Here is a 5,850-nt window from a genome sequence, read left to right as displayed (position 1 = left end):
AAAAGAGGAGAACACACAGGTCGATTAGCTTTGAACTTTGTTTTATATCTTATCTTTGAACAAGACAGAAATGTAGGAGTAGCATGACCTTACAAACCCAACAGTGAGATCTTAAGCGATCCACAGCCTACTGCTCCTCGATGGGGGGCCACAAGGACCCCAGAAAAAAAGAAGTTGCAAATAATAATGAAATAAATATTCTGTTATAGCAATAACAAAGTATAACATAAATTATTCAGTGGCAATTACACAAGAAAGTCCAGTAACATTCACACTCTCCTTTTTAAAAGTATATATGAGCTGGGCACTCAAAAATAAAACTATATCAGCCAGCAAAAAATACAATCAACTCAAGTCCAATGGAACTGTGCACTGTGCAATTCTGCATCCATCAACTATGGAGAATTAAAAATTATTTTGCAGAAATATAAGCATATCTGCTTTTTCAGGAAGGATACGTGAGCTTTCTGGACTTATGGTCTCTCCAGCTGTGGAGAACACCCTCTCAGATGGGGTGGAGGATGCCTGCACACACGGAAACCTTCCAGCCAGTGCTGACAGCAGGGGCAGTCTTTCTCTTGCTCCACCACCATAGGGCGGCGTTATCCTTGCAGGGGATGGGGGTTAGGCTTCTATATAGCTGGATCTCCTGATCCACTCTCTGGGCCAGGGAAAGAACGGGCTGTCGTTGTTGGAATGACTGCAGCTCATTGTCCTCTTCTTCAAAGAGTTCCTCCAAGGCCGTTTTTTTTTTTTTTTTTTTTTTTTTTGCTTTACTGGTGGCGCCTGAAATTAAATGGACATGATAAAAAATTAAGCAAAAAATGAGCAATCCGTTTGGCTCTTGGCGAAGGCGGTCGCACTTTTCTCCTCCTCCTTCCCCTTATCTTCCCTGCTTAGCCTCTTGTGTCCTTGTCTTGTCTCGTGTGTATTACTTTCCCTCGAACAGTCTCTCACTGTCGTTCTCTAAAACCTAAAAGAGAATTATGGATTTGATCAACTGGTCTCTGCATGCTATTGACACCCTTTTCTCAACGAGAAGTCTGGGTTCGGGAGAGCCCGAGTGCCCTGGAGGGACTTTCCCTGCTGGATACACGATGGATGGGTGGCAGAACTGGAGGATCATGTGCCTGGCGGGATTGTCGATTGAGGACGCTGAAGATATCTATCTATTCGGAACCATGATAACAGGGTTCTTGCTGATCGGAGCTGGCTTGGCCCTGGCTTATCGGAGAATTAAGAGAGCGGAACCGGCTGTTCAAACCCCCCCAAGGCTGCCCGCTGGAATTGAAGCGATGGGACGAGGCGCGACCTCTCACAACGAACGCAGCATGGTTAACACCTTGGAGACGCTTACAGCTGCCGTGAAGACTCAAAATAACACCATTGAGCATATGATGGGATCAGAGAGAGGCCTGCTCAAAATGAGACCCTTGAGCGAAAGTTGGATCACATCACCGAACGGCTCACTGCAGTTGTGGGGTCTCAGAATCAGAAGAATGACAACACCACGGACCAGAAGTTTGATGCCATCATGGGGAGGCTCGCGGCTCTACAACGGGAAATTGAGAGACCAGTGTCAGAGTGTTACGGTGTGTTCACACCGAACGCGATGGGCGCGTGAAAAAAGCCCCAAACGCCCCTAACTTGACGCGTGCACATTCGCACCTCTACGCGTGTCCAAGAAAAATCCATCGCGCCCCAAAATATCATATTTTAACGCGCGTGAACCGGAAATGTGGGAGGGATGTGGGAGGAAGTTTTGCAAGACCGGTATCTTTGCAAGATGGCAGCTGTCGAGCTAGCGCTTGAAGAGAGAGTCTCCCTTCTCTATTTACTGTGGAGAGCAGAGTAGCGGCGTAAAGGACATCCTTGCCGTACCTGGGTCCATCAGGTCCTCCAGAGGCGTGAGCAGTTTAGTGAGTTTCACCACTTGCTCCAGGAGCTGCGCCTGGATGACGGCCGATTCCAGCGCTATCACCGTCATTCACTCGGCCAGTTTGAGGACCTGCTGTCCCGCGTCGGTCCCAGCATCGCCCGCCTAGACACCAATTACAGGCGCTCAATCCCACCTGCAGAGCGCCTGTCCGTCTGCCTGAGGTTAGTAAAACTATTTAATACGGTAGTCCTTTATTGATACCTGTGCTAATATATGCTAAACCATCCATTTATACACTGCTAACATGGATGTGCTATGCTAACAGTGAATGCTCTCGGTGTTTACTGAAAGCAAACTGTGGTACAAAGACGACTGTTTGTAATATTTCTAGTGATACTCAGAAGCTCTCATCAAGCCCCGATTTAATTCGATTTATGCTGTTATCAGTGTTTGCAATGATAGCATGGCTGTGGTGTCCTATCAATGTATGCGCTCGGTGTTTGCTGATATCAAACTGTAGCATTAGCACCACTGAGTTAACCTTGTAGTGATACTCACTCCTTTTTATTTAGACCTGGTTTAATTCTGGGATAGTTGAATATTTGTATATAATCCCTGCAGCTGTCAGACTCTATACAGGGGTCACCAGCCTTTATTAAAACAGAGTTAGATAAAACTGTGAACAGTTTGGTTCATCTTTAGTTACATGGTTCTATCTTGATAAGCTATGTCTTATCACAGATTAATTTTTAAAAAATATTAATGATTTAAGCAAGGAAAGGGCTACATGTCAACATCCAACTCTTTATTTCTATTAATGTCTTACTTCATTCCTGCCTGATTGATATGTTTAGGAATTATGAGTGATTGGCTCACTGTAGTGGCAAAAGTTGCTACCAATCAAATTATGATATGTTAAAGTTAAAATAAAACACAACTGTTTTAGATATTATCTAATATACATTTTGTAATTATCCTTATAATTACAAAATGTTTTATGTAAGATTTAAGTTTTGTGATTTAAATCTGACATCACAAAAGTATTTTGGAATTTGAATAATGTATTTTGTAACTGCAGTACACATAATACTGATTTTGAACAATTTTGTCCAGGTTCCTTGTCACCACGGACTCCTTCAGCACCAAGCGTTCAGTTACAGAGTCGGTGTGCCAGATCACCCCCAAGGCAGCGACGGCCATCTGGGACTGTCTAGTGGACGACTTCATGGCTGTGCCTTCACCTGGAGACTGGCGGTCCATCACAGAGGGATTCCAGGAGCGCTGGAACTTCCCTCTGTGCTGTGCAGCTCTGGATGGGAAGCACATCCAGACAAAGGCACCCCATATATCATATAGGAGACACACACATTGATATACACTAAATATTTATTTCATTTCTTTTTTTGTGGTGCCCAAATTTATGCACCTGCTTGATTTTGTTTAAACAATTATTGCACACTTTCTGTAAATCCAGTAAACTTCTTTTCACTTCTCAAATATCACTGTGTGTGTCTCCTGTATGATATTTAACTGGTATTTTTTTATTGTAACAACCAACGATTTATACAGGAAAATGATGTCTATTAACAAGGTTGCCCAAACTTTTGCATCCCACTGTATCAGTATATTTTGTCATTAGTATAATATGAAATAAATTCTACATGTGTCAAGTCGTGTGCCAACATTTGCTGTGTAGTAGAACTGAGACATTAGTCATTATAAAAATTTATTTGAAATATAAAAGGAATAAAAAGGACCAGCTGCTCTCCAGAGTAGGAACCAGGCTGAGGAGGAAATGCTCCATTGGAGACTGGTGTGGCTCCAGCTCCACCACCGATGGACCGTCCTGGGACCCGTCCCTCATCTGCCTCGGAGCCGTCCTCCCCTGTGGGCCTGTAAAACAGCACAAAACACAAAGAAATGAGAAGGCTGCTACTAGATTTTAATTTCAACATTGAAAAAAACAAACCAAAAACAGGATATAATCAGATTGGTTGTAGATCTTTAGTAAAGGTGATCACAGGCAATCCCACCGACTAAAAAGGTATCAGTGCTTGCTGTACATACCTGTGGGTGCAGCAGCAGGAGCTCAGGGACTGGGGATGCTCTGCTGCAGAATCAGTTGGTTCTATCAATACAGTATTAAATGTTAACAGGTTGAATATAATAATCGTAGAGTAGACAGTGGTCCCTCATTTATTGCAGCAGGGGTTCTCAGAATAACTAGCCCCTGGCCACGCACTTTATACACTGTTTTCCACACACACACATGAACATTGGTCACAGTTCTCACAATTGATTCTCAAAGTGCAAACCTTTGTAGATTGCAAAACGTAAAAGTATTATTATGCCGCGGTTTGTCTTCATCTGCCCGCCACTTTCGTGCGCCTTTTTCCCTCGCGGTGCAGGTGTCTATTTCCGAATGAGGCTCATAGTTATGGGTGTTTTTGTGCTGTTTTTTCTATTGGACGTGATGGTTATCAAAACCAAACATGATAAATTTGGCAAGCGCAGGAGATTTGTCAATCAGGCTGCAGAATGCAATGCTGTACGGTGCAAAAAAAAGAAAAAGAAAATCAAAAAAAAAGAGGCAGTGACAGATGAACAGCGGGACCACTGTGTGCTGTTTATTAATAAACAATAAAATATATTCTTAAATGACAACATGCCTAAAAGCAGAACGGTATTTGTACGTCAGTGGGAAAATAGCGGTGGCTTGCTAGCTTTTGTGCGGCTTCCAGTGAAAACTTTAGAGAAAACTTAAGAAAAATGAATGAACTTACCAGGTTGCCCGATCTCTTTACATATCTTCCTCCAAGCTCGGTCCTTTATATTCCTGTCTCAGTCCAGAAAGCAGCTGGTGTCGTACGGCTCCGGGTTGTTTGCTACGGCATTGATTAGCCTTCCTTCTATTGAAGAATAAAGGGTTTTGGCTGGATCTGCCCCTTTGAACTAGGTAACAGCCACGTCACCAGGCTCCTGATTGGTTGTCGCGGCGCGATTTGACGCTGGAGTTCAGATTTTTCCAACTCGAGCGGGGGACGCGAAACGCGTGTATGCACAAAATGCAACACATAAACTCACGCGCGTGGTTTTTTTCGCGAGTCAAACACCTGAAACGTGCTACACTCACGCGCGTTTCAGGCGTTTTGGCGTTTTCGCGACGCAAATCTGCTTCCGAGTTTTCGCGGGAGCCGCAATCGCGGGTCAGCGCGCCTTTCCATTGACTTTACATGTAAGCCTGACGCTCCGCCTGCTTCTATCGCGTTCGGTGTGAACACACCGTTAAAGATCAGCTTTGAAATTCTCCTGAGCTGCTCGCATAAAAGAAAAATCAACAACATCAACATGCGAACACCACGGCGCCAGCTGCACGGCCCAAGGCTGGAGCCGAACAAAAACTCCCTGATAACGACTGTGTGATGACTATTCTTCCCATTCCATGCAACGCCACCTGGGTTGGCTAGCAGACTGTTTACTTAGCCTGATAGGGCGAAGGACACTGTCTCAGCTGAACTATGGACACGCACACACATACACTTACACTGATAAGCACTCACACATCCCCCCTCCCCTTCCAATGCCTTCGATGCTTGTTGCCTCCTGGGAACACGGCGGGTCTGAGCCCGCGCTGGTGAGTCGGCGCAGTGGCAGGATGGCTGCTGTGTTGCCTGGGATTACTCCTTTTCCCTACCCAACCCTGTTGCTGGTCACGTGCTCTATAATGTTGTGCTGTGGCCATTTATGTGCTTTTTTTGTGCAGAGGAGTTTTTTTGTTTCCTGTTCTCATGCTGTCCTCCTGTAGCCCAGCATGAGTAGAGGTCTCTGTTTTTTCCTCTTGTACTTTCCCATTGTAGTGTACATTTCAGTGGTTTTTCTGTAATGCAACCGCTCTCTGACTTGTATCCGCATGTGATGTCTGTGTTGTGTGTGTAAGGTCGGGGGCGGGTTCATTTCACTGCATGTGGCGA

The 5,850-nt window shown here is 44.7% G+C and overlaps 2 long non-coding RNA genes across 2 annotated transcripts; one reads left to right on the top strand and one right to left on the bottom strand.

The window, feature by feature from the left end:
* Nucleotides 1-1,591: 1,591 nt before the first annotated feature.
* LOC145430888 (uncharacterized) lies at nt 1,592-3,549 on the top strand. The gene is made up of 2 exons (XR_013911212.1): nt 1,592-2,100; nt 2,993-3,549. It is a non-coding gene; the product is annotated as an uncharacterized LOC145430888 (long non-coding RNA).
* A 42-nt stretch (nt 3,550-3,591) lies between these two features.
* Nucleotides 3,592-5,437, bottom strand: LOC145430886 (uncharacterized). The gene is made up of 3 exons (XR_013911209.1): nt 4,663-5,437; nt 3,947-4,007; nt 3,592-3,772 (listed from the first exon to the last, which is right to left on the bottom strand). It is a non-coding gene; the product is annotated as an uncharacterized LOC145430886 (long non-coding RNA).
* Between the last annotated feature and the right edge of the window lie 413 nt (nt 5,438-5,850).

Source organism: Astatotilapia calliptera, chromosome 9, assembly GCF_964374335.1.
Source record: "Astatotilapia calliptera chromosome 9, fAstCal68.1, whole genome shotgun sequence".
NCBI classification, from domain to species: Eukaryota; Metazoa; Chordata; class Actinopteri; order Cichliformes; family Cichlidae; genus Astatotilapia; species Astatotilapia calliptera.
This window is presented reverse-complemented; position numbering and strand designations above follow the sequence as displayed.